At 38.6% G+C, this 22,116-nt stretch overlaps 1 protein-coding gene across 5 annotated transcripts in view; it reads left to right on the top strand.

Moving 5' to 3' along the window:
* The first annotated feature begins 3,012 nt into the window (after window positions 1-3,012).
* Window positions 3,013-22,116, top strand: part of GUCY1A1 (guanylate cyclase 1 soluble subunit alpha 1) — a 61,144-nt gene continuing 42,040 nt past the window's right edge. The window contains exons 1-2 of one of the 5 annotated variants that reach the window (XM_004772032.3): window positions 3,013-3,296; window positions 3,689-3,762. The gene's annotated coding sequence lies outside the window, so the exon portion shown is untranslated. The other 4 variants (XM_004772033.3, XM_004772035.3, XM_004772036.3 and 1 more) reach the window with 4 other exon arrangements.

Raw genomic sequence — 22,116 nt, forward strand, 5'->3', positions numbered from 1 at the left:
TGCTGCTATGAACATTGGGATACAGATGGTCCTTCTTTTCACTACATCTGTATCTTTGGGGTAAATACCCAGTCGTGCAAATGCAGGGTCATGGGGAAGCTCTATTTTTAATTTCTTGAAGAATCTCCACACTGTTTACCAAAGTGGCTGCACCAATTTGCTTTCCCACCAAGAGTGTCAAAGGGTTCCCCTTTCCCTTCAGCCTCTCCAACACACATTATTTCCTGTCTTGTTAATTTCGGCCATTCTAACTGGTGTAAGGTGGTATCTCAATGTGGTTTTGATTTGAATCTCCCTGATGGCTACTGATGATGAACATTTTTTCATGTGTCTGTTAGCCATTTGTATGTCTTCATTGGAGAAGTGTCTGTTCATATCTTCTGCCCATTTTTGACATGATTATCTGTTTTGTGTGTGTTGAGTTTGAGGAGTTCTTTATAGATCCTGGATATCAGCCATTTTTCTGTACTGTTATTCGCGAATATCTTCTCCCATTCAGTGGGTTGCCTCTTTATTTTGTTGACGGTTTGCTTTGCTGTGCAGAACCTTTTGATTTAGATGAAGCCCCAAAAATTCATTTTCGCTTTTGTTTCCTTTGCCTTTAGAGACATAGCTTGAAAGAAGTTGCTGTGTCTGATATCGAAGAGGTTACTGCCTATGTTCTCCTCTATGATTCTGATGGAGTCCTGCCTCACATTGAGGTCTTTTATCCATTTTGAGTTTATCTTTGTGTACTGGTGAAAGAGAATGGTCAAGTTTTATTCTTCCTCATATAGTTGTCCAATTTTCCCAGTACCACTTATTGAAAAGACTCTCTTTTTTCCACTGTGTATTTTTTCCTGTTTTGTCAAAGATTATTTTACCAGAGCTGAGGGTCCATATCTGGGCTCTCTACTCTGTTCCACTGGTCTATGTGTCTGTTTTTATGTCAGTACCATGCTGTCCTGGTGATTACAGCCTTGTAGTAAAGCTTGAAATCAGGCAACGTGATGCCCTCAGTTTTTTTTTTTTTTTTCCAACATTTCCTTAGCAATTTAGAGTCTCTTCTGGTTCCATACAAATTTTAGGATTGTTTGCTCCAGCTCTTTGAAAAATGCTGGTGGAATTTTGATTGGAATGACATTGAAAGTATAGATTGCTCTAGGCAGTATAGACATTTTAACAATGTTTATTTTTCTAATTCATGAGCATGGAAAGGTCTTCCATCTTTTTGTGTCTTCTTCAATTTCTTTCATGAGTGTTCCAAAGCTCCTCGAGTATAAATCCTTAACCTCTTTGGTTAGGCTTATTCCCAGGCATCTTGTGGTTCTTGGTGCTATAGTAAATGGAATCGATTCTCTAATTTCCCTGTCTGTATTTTCATTGTTAGTGTATAAGAAAGCAACTGATTTCTGTACAGTGATTCTGTATCCTGCCACATTACAGAATTGCTGTATGAGTTCTAGCAGTTTAAGGGTGGAGTCTTTTGGGTTTTCCATATAAAGTATCATGTCATCTGTGAAGAGAGAGAGAGTTTGACTTCTTCACTGCCAATTTCAATACCTTCTATTTCTCTTTTGTTGTCTGATTGCTGTTGCTAGGACTTCTAATACTATGCTGAACAGGAGTGGTGAGAGTGGGTATCCTTGTCGTGTTCCTGATCTCAATGGGAAGGCTGTGAGCTTTTTCCCATTGAGGATATTTGTTGTGGGTTTTTCATAGATAGATTTTATTAAGTTGAGGAATGTTCCCTCTATCCCTATACTTTGAAGCATTTTAATCAGGAACTAAATTTCAAAGACATCTTTAAAAAAAAAAAAAAGGAAAATCTCCTTTATTTCATCTTTTCATAATGACCAAATTTTTAAGAACTAACTTTAATGTTGCTCCATTATGAAGTGTTTCTCCTATCAGAAGATATCTCTTCTTCCTCTGGGCTTTTATATCACTGGATTTATTTTTTAAAAAATAGTAAGAAATCCTCTCTCAATTGTGTGGTCCACTGAAAGAAAGCCACGCTCATTAGGTAGGTTCGTCAATGCGTTCGTCGTTATTCATTGTCTCCCTGAGGACTATAGCCTGGGTAGTATTTCAGATTGCTCTGAAGAACTTCTTCAAAGCTTGTGAGCTACAGGGGATTATAGATACAAAAGGCGAAGGGTGCATATGTAGTTGTTCTCCAAATACTTACACATTATGAGGTATAATTCGGGTGTGAAAATATATATGCCGTTGTAAAATATAATACAGTTGTAAAAATTAAGTTTTTCTGCTTTCTAAATAGACCCTAGAAAGACCCTTAGTCTTCTTAATATGTTATGTTTCTATCATAGTTGATTATTTAAAACTATTGTTTGCATGCCTCTACTTAACTGGTTTTCTAGTTCTTCCTGTTCTTGATTTCTCCCTGAGATAACCTGAGACAATCCCACAAGGCTGACATAGTCACCTACTGCAGATTTAATTAGTGCACAGTGGTGGTCCTGGGTTTAAGGAAGGAACACATAATAATCAGCATTAATTATGGATTCACAATGAAGCAGCATAATGAGATTTTTTTTTAAGTCAGAAAACTGACCCAAAATGAATATCAGAACTTACTTTTCTGTGCTGGAATTCTCTCTCTCTCTCTCTCTCTCTCTCTCTCACACATACACACTCCACCACCACCACCACCACCACCACCACCACCACCACCAATAGAATTAAATGCACTGAACCAAGCAGAATCAGGACTTTACTGGGAAGATGCATAAGCTTTGCAATCGCAGAATCGCATTTGCAGAGCCTTAGATTGGCTTTAAAACCTGTAAAACAGGAAAAGAAAACCATCCATTTGGTATTAACTTCCCAGTAGAAATGTTGGAGGTTTTAACTACTGTAAACGACAGTTTTTCTGGACGAGTGCATAGTGCAGATTTTTTTTTTTTTTCCTAAGTGAGCCAAATTTTCCTTGGGTTTCCTCCCTTTTTTGTTTCCTTTCCTTTGTCCCTGTCCCTTCTCTCTGTCTCCGCACTGTAACTGCCCGGCTGGCGATTGGGCGGCTGGAGAGAGGCCAGGACTCAGTTCCCCTGCCCTAGCCTGGGCGTAGTGGGTGGGACTCTAACACAGAGCAGATTTTCCAAAGCAGGTTTCTTTGCAGTTTACTGACTCTTTGGCAGCGCTAAAGGCGAGGCCAAAAGGCCTAGAGCAGCCTGGAGCCGCCCCAGGCGACGGACACCTGCCCGGGGTTTGGGGGGTTGGAGGGTGGGGACAGGGGGCAGGGAGCATCGCGAGCACATCATCAGCAGGACCCAGACCCCAGTGACCTCACCATGGTTGGTTTTAGTCGCTACTTTCTTTTTCAGTCTTTCGGTGCAGGGAAGGGGAAGGATTCTGACAAGAACTTGATTGAATGCAGTAGGGAAAGGGATTATAAGGGATCCTTTGGAGTCGTCAGGGAGAGGGAGAGAGATAACAGAGACAGGGAGGGAGCCCGGCCAGAGCTGATTGAGTGTTTGGGAGCAGAGCGGGGAATCCGGTTTGCAAGGCACGTCGCGTCCCGCCCAGCCTGTTGAGCAGGTAGACAGGAGTGAGCCCTAGTGTGAGTACCGCGGTCGCGCGTTTGGTTGGATGCACTCGCGCCCGGACTGACAGGTGCGGCTGCAGGGTCCCTTCTCCCGCTCATCCTCTTCTGTCCCTGACGCCTACTGTCTTTCCGCGTTCGCAGTGGGGATTTGCCGGGCGCGCCCGGGAGCTGCCCGAGATCCGGAAACGCAGCCGCCGGGTCTGGGAAGCCAACGAGTAAGTGGTCTCTGCATGCCCACGCGGCTCGGGGTTCCCCAGAGAGGCAGTCCTTCTCCCCCGGCCGGTGGCCTGGGCTCTTCCCCTTACCCCTCCCTGGGAAGACTTCCGTGCGCTCCCAGCTGCTCGGCCCCTGGGGGCCGGAGCCCGGTTCCCACGCTGGGGAGGAGCGAAGTAGCAAAGCAGACGGCGCCCGGGGAACCCTGCTCAGGGCTCGGGGGGGGGGGGCGGTTTGCGGGGCCGGAGGGAAGAGGACTGAAGGGGGTGGGCGCCGGGCCGTGCAGCGCCAGCGCGGGCCCTAGGAAAGCCAGGGCGTGAGAAAACGCGCGGGGCGCGCTGGGGCAGCTGCTCTCCCACGGCCGGGGTGCCGGGGCCTTGGGCGCACGCGAGGATCAGCTGCGGCAGCAAAGGGCGGCCGGGACCTTAGAGCCGGCCGGGGCTCGAGGCCGCGCCGGGGCTTCGCCGCAACTTCACCCCGCCGGCTGCTGCGTGGGCGAGCCATTCGCCCTTGTAGGGAGCAAACCGCTAAGATCGCAGAATTGCTTAGAGAAAGCAACCAGCAAACTTCCAGCGGGGCTGCTCGGGGCTGAACCGAAGAGTAAGTGTGTGTGTGTGTGTGTGTGTGTGTGTGTGTGTGTGCGCGCGCGCGCGCGCGCGCGGGCGCGGTCTAATCTGGCAGACCAATTTTCTGTTCTCATTAAGACCGCAGCACTTGGGGAAATGGTGAACTGGGGATCAGGGCTGTCTCTGCGCGTCGAGGCTGTGCCTGCATGCAGCCTGTTCCTGCTGAGCTAAGCGGCCTCACGGTGGCATTTGTGTGAGGGGCTGCAGTGCTTCGTGGTCATGTGATTTCAGGCTATGGATTTCATGCGTCTTTCTTTTGCTCACTTATTTCCTGTGGTTCTCCCTTTTGCACTCGATGAGCAGTTTTCATCTTCCGAAGTAATATAGGTTGGACGCCTTCATGGTAACCGGTCAGAGGCACCGGGTTTCCAAGGATCTGAAAACTCCTGAGTTTTAAGTACAACAGGCCATATTGTGTGTGTGTGTGTGTGTGTGTGTGTGTGCGCGCGCGCGCACGCGATCGCATTTATTCTGTATCAGTAGTGATTTTCCAGGATCAGTCTTCCGATGGTGATATCTTTAAATGTCTCCCAAGTAAGTATACTTGAACTAGTCTTGGTGGGAGCATCATTAACCCTCTGGTTATGTACATAAACGTTGAAGCACTTAATGATGGAGGTTTTTATAGCTTGGTTCATAGTGTGGAAGTAATCTGTTGCTTTTCCTAAAATGGCTGTATTTTTCTTCAGGAGTGGTCCTGTCAAGTGCTTTACTATGAAGAGTGGTAAAAAATCAGTAACAGTAAAAATATAACAACATTCTGAAAATCTGAAATTCCAAAGCAAACTTTAATTTGTCAAAAAGCCCTATAAGCTTCATTACTCCTTAGGTGAGACTATCTGTGTAGTCTGTATTCGTTGAGTTAAGCAACTGAGTCTGTAGATCTCTGTGTAGGAGTCACGAAGCTCTTGACATTGTATGTAAACATTTGAGTCCCTGCATTTTTAGGGCGGTAGTCCAGAGTCCTCAGATATCCATAGGGATTTTTGACCCAGCAGGAAACTAACCACAAAGTTAAAATATAAAAGCTTTATTTTTTCTTGTCAAAACAATAGGCTTTCCACATAAAGCCTGCAGACATAAAATGGTAGGAGCAAATCTTGAATAACTCATGTTACAATAATTAAACATTTCATGTAAGATAGGCCCCCTTGTGTGTTTTTAAATGTATCAGGAAACTTAGGTAGAGGAACTCTATTTAGTAGAAATTTGTGATGCATACATTGGTATATTCTGTTTCTGCTTGTACTGTAAGATCTCTTGCTAGTATGACACAGAAAATTTTTTTAAAAAATTCTATTTTTCTCTATTTGAAACCAAACAGAAATATACTTGGTGTGGTGTTTCAAAGTGTGTGAATATAAGTAATCCCTTAGAGACCTTGGTTTTAGATGTCTTGTTTAGATGGTATAACATATCTAAGGTAGTTTTCTGTCATTTAGAGAATGTGGAAGAAAATGTAAAGGTATTTGACTTACATCTGGCAACAGCAAAGGAAAGAGCAATGTGGGCAACTTCATAAGCCTTAGTCCTTATAGTTCTTAAAACTATGGTTTATGAAACACTCTTATTTTAAGGCATTATTGTGAAAAACTGTTTTAATATTGCACCAAAAACTAAAGAAGTAATAACTAAAATTAAATTACATCTGTTATAAATACATCAATAAAATATTATTGTGCCTAAATGTCAACTGTTGTGTCATAGATATTTTTGAAACAAAAAGACTTAAATCTTTAGTTAATAGCAGGTTTGTTTGTTTTATTATAAATTAAAATTGGATAACCTTGAATTTTGTCAGAAACCATATCAGGGAGATTAAATCCTGTATTTACATTTGTAGATTACATTTGCTAACAATTAATAATGACTGTAGGGAGGAGAATATTGATTTTTTAAAAAAATAAGATCAGTACCCAAAAAATCTCTAGTTAAAATCAAATTTGCCTTAAGAATTAATTTTTCGGGGCACCTGGGTGGCTCAGTGGATTAAAGTCTCTGCCTTCGGCTCAGGTCATGATCCCAGGTCCTGGGATCAAGCCCCGAATCAGGCTCTCTGCTCAGCAGGGAACCTGCTTCCTCCTCTCTCTCTCTCTCTGCCTGCCTCTCTGCCTACATGTGAGCTCTATTTGTCAGATAAATAAATAAAATCTTAAAAAAAAAAAGAATTAATTTTTCAAGGAAGGAGAAGTAGAAAGCTAAAGCAGTATTTGAATAAACCAAAAAGTATCTTACTATTGGGAAAAAATTTGGGGGGAAATTAGATATTGAGAATATTTTCTATATGTCAGATCTGCCAGCAAGTTGCTTAGCTTTTCTTTTTTTTTGCTGAAATACATAACTTTTATGGCACTGATTTTTATACCATTTAATTATAGATATTCACCCAAGCTACTTTTCTTAAATACTACTAATTACTTTTCTGCATATTTATAGAAAAAGATATTTTATTTCATAAAATAACAATAATTTTAGGTTTTAGTCTCTAGGCCACCTGGATTTATTCAATAAGTATTTATTAGGTGCCCTATGCAATAGTTTTGAGTATCTCTACCTTGACCTGATACAAGAAGAATTTTTGATAATTTTTAGGTCTTTATATGAACAAATTTGGTTGTCCATAGATTCGTTGACTTATTTGGGGTTAGAATACTCTTTTGGCTATCCTGAATCACATTTGCTTATTTTATATCTCTCAGTTTGGAAGTGTCTGACCTATTTCATATTATTTTCTCTCTCCTGGGTTCAGGCCAACAGATTTTATCTTCCTATAGTCATGCGGGTTATACAGTATGAATAGAACTATTTGCAAAGAGTGTAGAGCTGTAGGTAAGCTCCCTCCTCAGCCTACAGTAGGAAAGAATGAATGCTTTATAAAACTTGAGGGTCTCTGGGGCATGGTTACCCCTTGCTACAACTACTTCTTCTAGTTACTTGTAGTTACTCCTATCACTTACCCAAAATGCTTTCTGGAAATTAATACTAGTTTTATAAAATGAACCCTCCCTTTCAGAAAATCAAAGGCAACTCAATTTAATTAACTCACATACCACCTCCTCCTACTCACCACAGTAGGAATTAGCAAGAAGCCAACAGAAGACAATGGCTTTGGGAATGAACACCCTGGGGAAAGGAAGTTGAGCAAACCAGAAAAAAAAAAAAAAAAACTTCTTAATCCTGAATTTTCTTCCAGGTCTGACCTATCTACAGGTCTCCTTTTTCTATGGGGCATTACATTAAAAAATACCTGTAAATATGCCTTGTATTGCCTACCAGACTCATATCTCTTTCAGGATACTCATCACTGGGTCCATAGCCTGGCACACAGGAGGTGTCTAATAAGCTTAATTGTGTTGTCTTTGTAATTGTTGCATTAAGTGTTTTTGGTTTTTGTTTTTGTTTTTAAATTCTGTTCAAGAATACAATTTTTTTAAAAGAAATACTTGTCTTGCACTGACGCCCTGTGGAATATTCTGGTCTTGACCATTGAGAGATTTTGCTGTGCTCTTTTCTCATATAGCTTTCAGCCTGTTCAGAACTGCTTGTAAACTGCTGTTTCTTTCACCATTGTCCAATTATCCTTTGTTTGTTTGTTGTTTGTTTTTAAGATTTTATTTATTTATTTGACAGACAGAGACCACAAGTAGGCAGAGGGGCAGAGAGAGAGAGAGGGGGAAAGCAGGCTCCCTTCCGAGCAGAGAGCCCAAGGCGGGGCTCGATCCCAGGACCCTGGGACCATGACCTGAGCCTAAGGCAGAGGCTTTAACCCACTGAGCCACCCAGGTGCCCCTACCCTTTGTTTTTTTAATTTACATCTTTAACTTGTGTTACCCTGACCCCATTACCAGTGCTTTTTGACCTCCTGAACATTCTGCTTTCCTTGGGAATCTTAAAATAAAGGGAGGTTGTTCAGGGCTTCATTCAACATCTATAATTTGGCTTTCAGAGGACCCTAACCTGCTTGACCTCCCGGTGGGGGTCCACTAGTATTCACCCCTTCAGGCCTTCTGATCCCTCAGGGTTGCCCCAGCTGGACCAAAAGTCAAGCATTTCACATTTCTTACCAACAACATCTTATCCCTCCCCCTCCCCTAATTCCACTCACTCATTACCACCCAACACCCTTCTCTCCCATCACTGTTAGTTGGGCACCCCCAATTTTCTCATGTTTTCCTCTTTACTTACCACACTCATCTTGAATGGCAATGTCAACTCTGCTCCAGACTTCAGATCTCTTGCCACCAGAGCTACCAGAATCTGATTTACTCTTAACTTCAGCTTAAGAGCTGGTTAGTAGGGCACCTGGTTGGTTCTATAAGTTAAGTGTCTGCTTATGACTCAGGTCATAAACTAAGTGCCCTGGGATCAAGTCCCACCTCGGACTCCCTGCCTAAAGGGAGTCTGCTTCTCCCTCTTCCTCTCCTCCCACTCACATCCCTCTCAATCTCTCTCTCTCTCAAATAATAAATACATAAAATCTTAAAAAAATAAAAAGAGATGGTTAACAGTGCTAGGAAGCTATTTTATTCTCTCTTGGATAATTCCATATCAAATTCTCCATAGTACTTGTTCCAGATTTTTCCAGATTTTCCAATCTGCCCACTTTAGCCTTACTCTTTTCATTCTTAGCAGATGACCTTATTTCCATCTTCACAGAGAATATTAAGTTCAACTTAGGCAAACCATTTATCAAGATTCATTTGGAATTTAGGAGGCATTTCTTTATTTGACCCATCCTGAGCATAAGAACTCTCTTCTTATATTGAACAATACTATTTATCTCTATAATATTTATGTGCTGATTATTACCTCTTAGAGTACTAATACAAAAGGCTTTTATATATGACAACTCTTGGGTCTCTATGGGTCCCGTCCAGTTCCTTCAACTCATCTGTATTTGACATGCCTTGAAAGTCTCATCAGGGAATTTCTCTTTTGAATACCCTCCTATTTTTCTTAAAGTGTGGTCCCTAGAGCTGAATATAGATGAGTGGACTGATATCATTGAATATATCTGGTTACATCCTCTGGATACTGTGTACTACTCATCCTAACTCTAATCTGTCTTTCCCCCACTTTTTTTTTTTTTTTTGCATCCACACTACACTGTTTAATTATGCATCCTTTTACCCATACTCTGATGCAGATATACTTCTCCCCAGTTGTGCATTTGGCCATTTGAGTTGGGATTTTTAAAAATACTTACTGCAATTAAATTTGATCTTTACCTTTAGTCTGTTGTTCCAAAAGGTCAAGGTATTTTTGGATTCTAATTCCTTGATAAAGTTTAGCCATTCTTCCCAATTTGGTGGCATTAATAGATTTGATTAGGATCCATTTAAGATCTTCATCCAAATAACTGCAAAATGCTGCACTGGAGGGACATCTGGCACGATCCTAGATCCTGGACACCTTCTTCTTGCTTTACATTAGTCTGTGAATTATTAGTCCTCTTTATGAGGATGTCCCCCCAATTATATCCTCAACTAATTCTCTATCTTTGGCATTTACATTCCTTTGTGTAGCCCAGTAGTATACTGTGACAGATGCAATCAAATTCCTTGGAAAAATGCATTTCCACTTTTTGCGGAATAGATACCAAATTATTATTTTTATGTAATGATATGCTCCCTGTGACCCTTCACTAGCTTGTAGGTAACAACACCTCACATTCTGAATACTCACATACCATAGTTTTACAAATCTTTTGCAAATCATACCTATAGGGAATGTCAAGCTCTCTAGGCTAGAGTTGATGGAATCACCTTCTCTGTTTTGAAAATTGAGACAATGGCTGGATTCTTCCTTTTCTGCCAACCCTTCTCTTCATTGTAATATTTTTAAAGATGATTTTAACTAGTCCCTTATTTCATCCACACATGCTTTCAGTACTTTGTAATGCGGTTCCTTCACATAAGTAGATTTAAACTCGTTTAGAATATTTAATATCATTCTATCCCTTGGGCCTTAAATTTGTTATTTTGATTTTGGTCTTATTTTTGCCAGTATGCATATTGTTTTCTTGAGGAACGGAGATGAAACAAAACAAAAGTAGAGTAATTCTGCTTGACCAGTTCTGCGCCATCTTTTGAATTTCCTCACCTCCCCTGCGAGTCCTTGAACTCTTCCTTTACCCAAATAAATGCCATTATCTCCACTTTAGCTGAAAGATAAATTAAAAGAATTGGAAGAACTTTTTTTTTTTAATTTATGATTTTTGGAGGATTCAGGTTATTTTATATTTTATGACAGTCTTCTCAGAGTCTCAGTCTCTTTTTGGTATTTCTCACAATAAGGTTTATTATGGATTATGTTTGTTACTGGGCCACATACCAGCACAGTTTATGACACAGTCGCTGACTTGAGGGAATTTGAAGTCTGCATGTAGAGATAACAGAACCCAGAAGTAGTCTCAAAATTTCACACAGCAACATTTACAAATGAGCTTAATATCCATGGTGCCTTTTTAGGGAGGTCTGAAGAACTTAAAGGAGGGAACTTGGCAGGATGGAATTACTGAAGGCTCTCTAGAGAAGATCTGGCTCTTCGTTGAGATTTTGAAAGAGGACTGATGTGGGACTTTGCAGGACCTGTAGGATTTAAATATAGAGAAGAGTGGGAAGGGTGCTCTGGGCAGAGAACAGGAAAGGCGCAGAGCCGCAAGCGGGGAGTGGGCTGAGCGTGGGGTGTGCGCGTGTGCGTCCACGTGCGTGCATGTCCATGAGGAACCGGGGTCTGGAGGGAGAAGGGGTAACAGCAGGTCTCCTCCAGCACAGCTTTGAAGTATTCCTTTGTGGAAAATACTATTACCACCTCTCCCTCCATTTCTAGATCTCTTTTTCCTTTGCTCGGTTTTCGGGAAGCCCATTCCTAATCAACCTCATAATCTCAAACTAGGCTCTACTTCTCAGAAACTTTCTTGACCTTCCAGCCTGAGTTAAGTGCCTTATTATGTTTTTCCTTCAATGCCCTGTGCTATCCCATCATATTATTATACTGCCCTGTAATTGCTTGTTGAATTGCCTGTTTCCACCAGTACCCTCCTATTCGTGGCAGGAGGTACCATTTCTGCCTAGTGCTCATTCTAGTCACAGACACCTAATAGAAGTGCCCCATGGATCCTCAGCACTCAGTAAAAATGTGGCATATGATACAGGCCTGCTTGGAGTGATGAGGCTATGTTGGGGCATATTTATAAAAAGATTTAAGGTAAAGAGAGGTTAGATTACAAAAGACCAGGATGCCAGGCTGGGTTTTGGCTTTATTAGGGAATGTAGAACTATCTTGTTTTTTTGAGTTTAAGGACAGGATGCAGCACATGCATGACTTTTAATTAAACCTTCATAAATCAATTCAAACTATTCAAAATTTGATATGCTTTTCTAGATTTAACGAGGAAATTATTTGGCTCCTTACGTTGCATCTGGTGTTTCCATGTGTGAGGTTGAGAAGATCCTGTAACTTTAATGCCATTGGTTTTATTAGAGAAGTTTTGTTCTTTTACTAGTCTAATTTTATTTGAAGGATGTTGTAGCTGCTAATTGTTCTCAATTTTCCATCATTTTACAGCTTCAGATACTCTCTATTATTAAAGTTGTGAAATGTTACGTGGTTTATATTATTGAGTTAGTAACACACAGGGTGAGGAATTTTAGTGTTCCATTGGTATAATATAAACTTTTGAGTCGTATATTTGTGAGCATAAAATTCAATCAAGATAGCACAATGGGTGGAGTATTTAGGGGATTAGAACTGTAACATGGAAGAGATTTGGATAAACACATTAACCTTGTCAGTACTTGATATGTCAAAATTTAAAACAAAATATTCTTACAATAGATTAGTATTAATTTGTAAATGTGATTAACAAAAGACTTTTCCCAGTTAAGACTCTTTGGCTAAAATTCCATTTTTTAAGTGTTTTAAAATATTCACAGTCACTAATTGTAAGCAACATTCTTCTTTGTCCACCTCTACTCCCAAATAACAATTTAACATGCCGTGCACATCTATTTCTGGTTCTTTTCTCCAGTGACTGGCTTAGAGTAACTCTTAAGCTCTTGTCGTGTGTGTCGTCTTATGCTCTTGAAAAATCAGCTGTCGTATATAGGAGAGCTGCGATCTTTCTTCAGACAGCCTGTTCCTGGGATAGATAGCAAATTATCCCAACCTAATTTGTTAGCTTTCCTCATCTCCTCTTTCTCTGCCACCCTTTGAAGCTGTAAGAATTTATCCTGATTTAGCCTGGATTACCACCTGCAACTCATTTGATAGCTTGGCCAAGGGTAAGATAGTTGCATTTGAGAGGTATCATAAGGTTTTTCTTCCACTGGTCGTCTGCTAGGGATAACTGCTTTGGATCAATGTAGTCCTTTGGATTTTATCTTTAGGAGGTCCTGGTATAACTGTTTTTACAGGAAAGAACAGCATTACCTTGTTTCCCCAATAGCAAAAGTCACATTTATCATGTTGCCTTCTACCTTCAAGCAAGAGTATGGTTTCTTGGACCGTAGACCTTCAAATGCAAGAGAAAAAGAAAACTCAAAGACCTAGCATGTAGCACCTAAATGAGAAAGGTAGATACAAGTAGGGTACACTGGGGACAATATGGTGTTCAGACAGGAAGCTGGAGGTTAAAAAAAAGTTTAGGGTCCTGAAAAGAGTTGTTTCTTTACACTTTTGTTCCCTATCCTAACTGGGGGTGCTTAGGATGTTTTCCTCACCTACATCAAACCAGATTAACATCAGTTTAGTTATATTTATCTTAATATTGTATCTGTTTCAGTACATAGTGGAAATTGGTAGCTGTAGGTTGTCACAGTCTGTTTTACACACGGTAAAATGGTGTTTAGCTCTGTTTCTTTACATTAACTGTCCTTGGTAAATAATCACTGATCATTGTTTGAGTATCAAGAATTTGCTGCATGCCATGTATTAAAAACCATGTTAAGTGCTGTAGAGATCATGCAGTGTTCGTAATTTCAAGTAGTCTGCCAGCCTTACTTACTTTACTGTCTAACTTTGCTGGTCAATATCTTGGTTATTCTCTTACTTGAATTCTGTTTTATGGAATTGGTCACCAGGCTTTTTTTGTTTGTTTCTGTCATTGTCTTCTGCACATCTTTTTCTTCTTCTTGGAATACCTTTCTTGTTTTCTATGCCTTGTTGTTTCATACTTATTCTAGAAGATGCAGATTAAGTTTTTTTTCTTTGAGGAAGCCTTTACCAGTGTACCGTGTCATATTTAGATGCAGATTTTCTGGGGCACTGGGTGACTCCGTCGTGAAGCGTCTGCTTTCCAGCTCAGGTCATGATCCCAGAATCCTGGGATCCAGCCCCGCATCAGGCTCCTTGCTAGGCAGGAAGCCTGTTTCTCCCTCTCCCACTCCCCCTGCTTGTGTTTCCTCTCTCACTATGTCTCTCTCTGTCAAATACATCAATAAAATCTTTAAAAAAAAAAAAATGGGTGCAGATTTTCTGTCTTCCTATTACATGTCATGACAGATCACACTTTAACTGAATTTTTGTGTTTAGTCCATCCACATCCGATTCCCTACATGAAACATTCCTTAAAGGTCTAGAGCTGGTTTATTTTTATTGCTTTTTGTTCTGGGTTTCTGAAATCTCATCTCTTAGAAAGTAGTCATAGATGCTGAACAAATATTTCTAGGGTATATGAACAAATGGATGGATGGATGGATAAATTGAAGAATTCAGGTAGAAGAAAAAGGGAAGATTTTAAGGGAAGTTTAGGTCGAGTAATTATAAAGAAAGGTCCTAGAGAAAGCATGTTGTGATGGAGTCCAGAACAGTACATAGACTTTGAAGAGGAAATACACTTTCTTATCCAGTATCAGAGACAAGGATACTGAATAAAGATTAGTGTGACCTTAAGGTAAATGCTGTGGAAGAAAGAAGTGGTGTTACCCAAATGATTTGTGAAATATAAACCTAAAGTACATTATTTATAAGCACTAACTATGTATTTGGTAAAAGAACCCACAATATTATATACTTCTTTGACGTAGAAAGTAATATATTTTTTAAAGATTTTATTTATTTATTTATTTAGAGAGAGAAAGAATGTGAGCGGGAGGAGGGGTAGAGAGAGAGGGAAAGAGAGAATCTTAAGCAGTTTCCTCCCTCAGCATGAGACTGATGCAGGGCTTGATCCCAGGACTCTCAGATCCTGATCAGAGCAGAAATCAAGTGTCGGACTGAACCAACTGAGCAACCAAGTGCCCCAAAAGTAATATATTTTTTTAACATTTAACAAATTCAGGTTGTTTTTGTTGAAGTATATGAAAAAATTCCAGCCTTCCTCTGATACATAGTTGAAGAGGGAGGAGTCATTTAGTAGTATTTTCAGGTAATTATAGATTTTTCTTGTATAAAAATTTCAAAATTTGAAAAATGATCATAACGTAAAGGTTGCTTGCAGTTTGGGACATGAAACTATTAAAATCTATATTCTGTGAAGGGATCTTTATTAATGCATGATTTTGAAACATGGTCATTGGAAAATACTGGTTCACTGAGCTTTGCCAGGCCTAACATGTTGACACACTTTATGTTTTATCATATAGTAACCAAAAATCAAATTCATCAATATCACCATGAATCTCATCCAGAAAAATTTTTAAGTATTGGGAAGCTGTCGAATTCACCATGGCAGATGTAGAAGATATAGCTATGGTGTGGTGTGGAGGGTGAGAAGGTCTTCAAGCCAAGAATCCACCCATAAATATATGAAAAATACCAATAATTTTTCCTTTTAATTGGAATACATATTATTAAATTCTAACATAGCAGGTTAAGTGAAAATTTACAAGTTAGAAAACAACATAATTTAATATTACCGAAAAACAAAACAGAAAAATGTAGTTATTTTTTGTGTTTACATGCACGTGCAAGAAAAACTCAGAAATTTCAAAATAGTGATTTGTTGGACAGTGATGAAGTTACTGGAAATAATAGCAGGTATAACCATTGATTTCTGGGAAACACAGAAAGAACACAGCAGAAGTTCTGAGAACAAACCGAGTTAATCCCTGAACATACATACATTTTTATACTAAATCTACTACCTTAGAGTATTCTACACAAGCACACATTTGGTTAGCTGATAAAATGAGGACATTGTTAGATGTTGTATAGCTTCTAGAAAGATGCACTCGTTACCTTTGAGAGAATGAGAATGAAAAGGGCACCTGTACCTCAGTACTGTTATGAAAAGAGTTGTGATGTTGCATATCCTTTAAAGGGCCTCAGGGCATCCACAAGAATTTGCAGATGATACTCTGAGAACTACTGCTTTAGGCCAACCAAGCCTGTAACAATGTAACATACAGGTGCTAGGATAGTTTTATACCTAATTTCAGAAACTAGGAGCCAACATTCATTAAATACATATTATATTGTTAAAACTGAATTATAATGAAAGCTTTATTGAGCCCCTGAGAAATATTCTGTGTTATCACTTAATGTACAGATGGGGAAATGGAGTTAAAAGCGGAAAAGTAATTTGCCTTAGTGTCATACCTTCAGTTAGGGGTGGGTGGAACCAGTGTTTGTAGGCAGTGTCCATGCTCTTAAATACTATGTTTTACCAGCTTTCCTGGCTATAGAAAAGATTTTCTGGTGGTTTGTAAATGACTTTTGCCTATGATCAATAGCGTATTCGTTTATACAGTAGTCTACTTTGACTCTAGAGTTAGGTTTCGAAGATTTGTGAACTTCCTAAAAATATGCATGAAACAAGAGATAATTAAGGCATCTGAAAGAATTTTGATAGAAATTAGGTTAAATTAGGGATACCTGCGTGGCTCAGTCGGTTAAACATTTGCCTTGGGCTCAGGTCATGATCCCAGGGATCCTGGGATGTAGTCCTGGATGGGCTCCTTGCTCAGCGGGGAGCCTGCATCTCCCTCTGTCTGCCACTCTCTCTCCCGCTCTCTGACAAATAAATAAATAAATAATCTTTAAAAAAAAAAAAAAAGGACTCTCTTTCCCCTCTGCCCATCCAACCCCACTCTCTCTCTCTAAAAAAAATAAATAAATAAATAAATTTTAAAAACAAAACAAGGCAAAAAGAATTTCAGTGAAATTAAAATAATATATCTTTAAATTTCCCACCAGTCTAAAGTTGCTATGCTTGTAATGTTTAGGCTACTCTTTTTTTCATATGTATTAACTCTTAAAATATTTTTTTGTGGTTGGGTGTATAATTTAAGAGAAACAAACTTGTTTGTTTTCTTTCTTCGGTTCTTAAATTTTTGTTTCATTGTTCGCTACTTTCCATGATTCTCTGGCTGCCTTTTTTTTTTTCTTTCTTCTTTTTTTTCTTTTTATGTTTGAATTTCAGAAGTTTGGTAACTAAATACTTAGGTGTGATTTTCTTTGTATTTATCTTGCATGGGTATTTGCTGAACTTCTTGGATCTGTGAGTTAATGCTGTTATCAAATGTGGACTATTCCCAGCCATTTCAAATATTTCTTCTTCCTGCATCCCCTCACCTCCCCACCCTGCCCCCCCACCCGGGACTCTAAAGACCTTGTGATACTTCTGTATAGATTTCAGGTGCTCTCCTATTTTTATTTATTTGCAGTTTATTCTCTTTGTGATTCTCTTGTGGTGGTTTCTGTTCGCCTGACTTCAAGTTCACTGATTCTTTCCTCTGATGTTAAGTCAATTAAGTGGAATTTTTTATTGCTGCTATTGTATTTTTCATTTTTAGTATTTCCGATTGTTTCATATTCTTTGCTAGCCATTTCTCAATAGATACGCTTTATTTACACATGCACCCATGTGTATTAAACTGCAAGTATGGAGCTGAGTCAGTATAAATTGTGGGGCGTCACTGAGTTCTAATCTATCTTGCAACAGTTAAAAGGTTGGTAAACATTTAATCAGCTTTTCTTGACCTCTGCTGTGGGGATATTCTGTCACCTTCCACCACTTCATCTGGGATGAAAATAGCTATGAGTTTCATCTCTCCTTAGGCCTGTTATTTTATTTATTTATTTTTTTGGAACTTATGTTATTTAGATTTCTCTGAGTTCTCCACTGAGTTTGTTTTTTTTTTTTTTAACAACTTAGCCAGTGTGTAACTTACATAAATAAATCTCAAATATATAAAATACAAAGTTGGATACGATTTGACAGATGTATACACATGTGAAACCACCACCAGCATCAATATAAAAAAAATCTCTATCACCCCTTAAAAGTTTTCTTGTGTCTTTTTCCGGTCAATTCCCCACTCCTCCTTTGTCCCCCAGGCGATCATTGATCTGCATTGTGTTCCTGCAGGTTTGTTTGCAGTATCTAGATTTTATGGAAAGGTAATGTATTCTTGTATGTGTGGTCTCATTCACACAGTTTGAGATTTATCTTCCTTGTTGTGTGTATCAGCAGAGTAATAGTCTTTTACATGTATGGCTATACAACACTTCTTTTTATCTGTTGCCATGATCGGAGACATTTAAATTGTTTCCAGGTGTTGACTATTACCCCCCCCACACAAAACTGCTGTCATTGTTTGAAAATAAGTTTACCTTTCTTTCTGGGTGAATACTTAGAAATGGGATAGCTGAGTGGTATGAGAAAGCATGTTTAACATTTTAAGAAACCACCAAACTATTTTACAAAGTGCTTGTTCCTTTTTACATTCCCACCAGCAGCATTTAAAAAATTCCAGTTATCCCACATCATCACTAAGTCTTGCCATTGTCAGACTTTTAAAATTTAGACATTCCAATGGGTTTTTGCTTTATAATTAACATTATCGAACTCAGGAAGAGATATTTATAGGCCATTCATATATATATATCTATATATATATATATATAGATATATATATATAGATATATTTGGTGGAATATCTGTTCAGATCTCTTGCCCGTTTTTAATTGAATTGTTTGCTTTCTTAGCGGTAAAATTTATATATTCTGGATTTAATTTCTTTGCTGATATATGTGTGGCAAATGTTTTCTACCAGTGTGTGACTTAGCTTTCTGTTTATTTAATGGCATCTTTTGAAGAGTAAAACATTTAAAATTTTGATGAAGTCTAATTTATTATTTTCTTTGATGTTTCATGATTCGTTTTTTTAATTTAAACATCTTTGCTTCATACACGGTCACAAATATTTTCTCCTGTTTTCTTCTACAAGTATTATCATTTTAATCTCCACATTTATGGCTGTGATCCATAGAGAATTAATTTCTGTATGTGGTATGAAATATGGATCCATGTTCATTTTTTTTCCATATGCATATCGTTGTTCCAACATCATTTATAGAAAAAGCCTTTTTTTCCCCTCCTCATTGAATTGCCTTGATATGTTGGTTGTATAATTGAATACATAAATCTGGATCTGTTTGGGGGCTTGCTAGTCCATTAATCTCTATGTTACTCCTTTCAAACCAAGACCAAACTCTTTCAATTACTTCAGCTTTATAATAATTTTTAAATAAGGTATATAAATCTTTAAGTGCTTTTTTTCTTCTTTAGTATTGATTTAGCTATTCTCTGTATTCCCTGTATTCCATTAAATCCTAGTATCATTTTTTCCATATCTCCTAAAACGATAGCTAGGCTTTTAATTGGGATTGCCTTAAATTTATAGACTATTTAGGGAAATTGGTACATTAACAATATTAAGCATAATATACCTCTGTATTTCTTTGGCTCTCCTTATTTTATCTGAACACGGTTTGTAGTTTTCAATATAGAGGTCTTGCAAACCTTTGGTTAGATTTATTCCTAAGTATTTCATATTAATTGATATTATTATATATGGATTTTTTTTAAAAGATTTTATTTATTTATTTGACAGAGATTACAAGTAGGCAGAGAGGCAGGCAGAGAGAGAGGAGGAAACAGGCTCCCCAAGGAGCAGAGAGCCTGATGTGGGGCTTGATCCCAGGACCCTGGGATCATGACCTGAGCTGAAGGCAGAGGCTTAACCCACTGAGCCACCCAGGCTCCCCCTATATATGGATTTTTAAAAATATTAGTTCCCAGTTGTCCACTATTAGTACAGAAATTACAACAGATTTTTGTAGATTAGCATACTTCCATACGTAGTTGTTTTTGCAGCTTTGCTAAATTCACATCTTAGTTCTACCTGTTAAAGACACATTTCACATCATTGTGCTTCACAGATACTGTGTTTTTACAAACTGAAAGTTTGTGGCAACCCCAAATCCAGAAAGTCTTCTAGAGATATTTTTCCAACAGCATTTGCTGACTTTGTGTATCTGTGTCACATTTTGGAATGATCATAGTATTTCAGAATTTTTCATTATTAATATTTGTTATGGTGATCTGTGATCATTGACTACAACGCACTGAAAGCTCAAATGACAGCATTTTTTAGCAATGAAGTACTTTTCAGGGGTGTCTGGCTAGCTGAGTCAGTCAGGCTGCCAACTGTTGATTTTGGCTGTGGTCATGATTGTGGTGTGGCAGGATTAGGCTCTCCATTGTTGGGGGGGTGGCTCTTGCTCAGCAGGGAGTCTGCTTGGGATTCTCTCTCTCCCTCTCCTCCCACCCCTCCCCACCAAACCCTGCCCTCTCGCTCATCTGCACTCTAAAATAAATAAATCTAAATCTAACTCTAAAAAAGTAAGGTACTTTTCAATTAAGATGTGTACATTTTTTAGACATAATGCTTTTGTATACTTAATAGATTATAGTATGGTATAAACATAACTTTTATTTGCATTGGTAAACCTAAAATTCACTTGACTGACTTTATTGCAATTTTGCTTTATTGCCATTATTTGAACCTAAACTTTCAATATCACTAGATATGCTTATGTTTGGTAGATCCCTTGGGCATTCCCACATGAACAATTATTATAGATACAGACAACAAACAGGGACAATTTTACCTCTCTCTAATCTTTGTCTTTTATTTTTCTCTCTTATTGCAATGACTAGGATCTAACTTCAATACAATTGATTAGGTGTGGTGAGAGGAGGCATCTTTGCCTTATTTCTGATCAAAGTAAAAAGTGTTAAGTCTTTAATTGTGGTACGACTTTTACTGTAGTTTATGCAGACCCCCTCTGATAGAGTTTTTAAAACTATAATTATGTAATTTATCTAGCAAGTTTTCATTCTTGGGGCTGGAGTAGGAGAGTCTCTTGTGATTTTCTATAATCTAATCAGAAGTGAAGACTCTGTACTTTGACTAAGCTAACTTGATACAGATGTGGATAAGTATTTCTATTTATAGAAGACTACCAGTATACATAAATAAAGAACAAGAGATTTCCCATTCTCAAAATCCTTCCTTCAAACTTGGTATTTCTCAATGTCATCTGTAATCGATCACACTGTAGTATCTCCTCACCATAACTCCTCGTTCCTTTCACCTTTACTCTACTATTTTTATGGAAACTTGTCTCATAAAAGCTATAAATGTCTTTTTAATCTAAAAATCAAATGACGTTTTCTCAATTCTTTTGCTATGGGCTAAAGTGTGTCCTCACCCAAATTCATACGTTGCAGCTCTAAAAATCCCCAATGTATTTGGAGGCTGGGGCCTTTGGGAGATGATTGGGTATAAGGTGAGGTCCTGAAGGTGAGACCCTCAGGATGGGATTAGTACCTTAGAAGAAAAGAGAGCAGAGAACTTGCTCTTTCTCTCTCTTCTTGCACCATGTTAGGCTACAGTGAGAAAGTAGCCATGTACAAGCCGAGAAGAGAGCTTTTACAGAACCCAACCATGCTGGCATCTGATGTTGAGTTTTCAGCTTCCAGAACTGTGAAAAATGAATGTTTCCTGTTTAAGCCACCCAGTCTATGATATTTTGTTATATTGGACTGAGCTAATAGACCCCCTTTCCCTCTTCAGACTAGCAAAATAACACTTCTTTTTGGACATGTGTCCTCTTCTGTTTCCATTCTCATCACAGTTTTCTGATTGCTACTTCTCAGTCTTAGTCATAACAATTCTTCTCTAACTCTTAAATATGAATATTCCCCCAGGATAATGAATTTGGCAGTTTTCTCTCTCTACTTGCAGCCCTTGACATTAAACAGTTTGAATTGAAGTGAACTTTAAGAGCTTCCTCAGTGTGGAGAACCACACATTCATGTCTCTAATGCTTAATTAAACATTCCAATTTTCAAATATATCTCTACCTAGATGCCCTGCTAATAGTTCAAGATCCATGTGTACAAAATGGAATTCAGTATTCCTTCTCTCAAGCCTTCTTCTATTCCTTCTTTCTATTAATGGCACCATTATCTTTCCAGACAAAACCTCAAAGTCATCCTGTTCCTCGGATCTAGTCATTTGCCACGTGATGCCAACTTTAATTTTATAATATCTCTAAAACCCATCCTTTCCTGCCCCTTCCCACAGCTTTCTTCACTCTGCACATTGACCTACACTGTTTTGCCTCTCTGGGCTTAGTTTTTGCTAACGACTTTATGGCCAAACCCTAGTTACTTTCAAAATTAAGCTCAAATTCCATGCATTCCAAGAAGTTATCCCTTCCTTTTTGCTGCCACTGCCTTAAAGCAATGTTTCTTATAAATATTATTATTTTTCTGCCTGTGCCTATCCTCCACTTCTTATTATAGCCATTTATGAAAATATATTATCACCCATACTAGACTTTGAAGAAAATTAAAGAAAGGAATAATTTTGTCTTTTTCAGAAACTCAATAAATATTGATTGAATTATAAGTTCATTTATTAATCTTTCATT

Source organism: Mustela putorius, unplaced genomic scaffold (assembly GCF_011764305.1).
Source record: "Mustela putorius furo isolate JIRA1106 unplaced genomic scaffold, ASM1176430v1.1 tig00000056_pilon_pilon_pilon, whole genome shotgun sequence".
Taxonomy (NCBI): domain Eukaryota; kingdom Metazoa; phylum Chordata; class Mammalia; order Carnivora; family Mustelidae; genus Mustela; species Mustela putorius.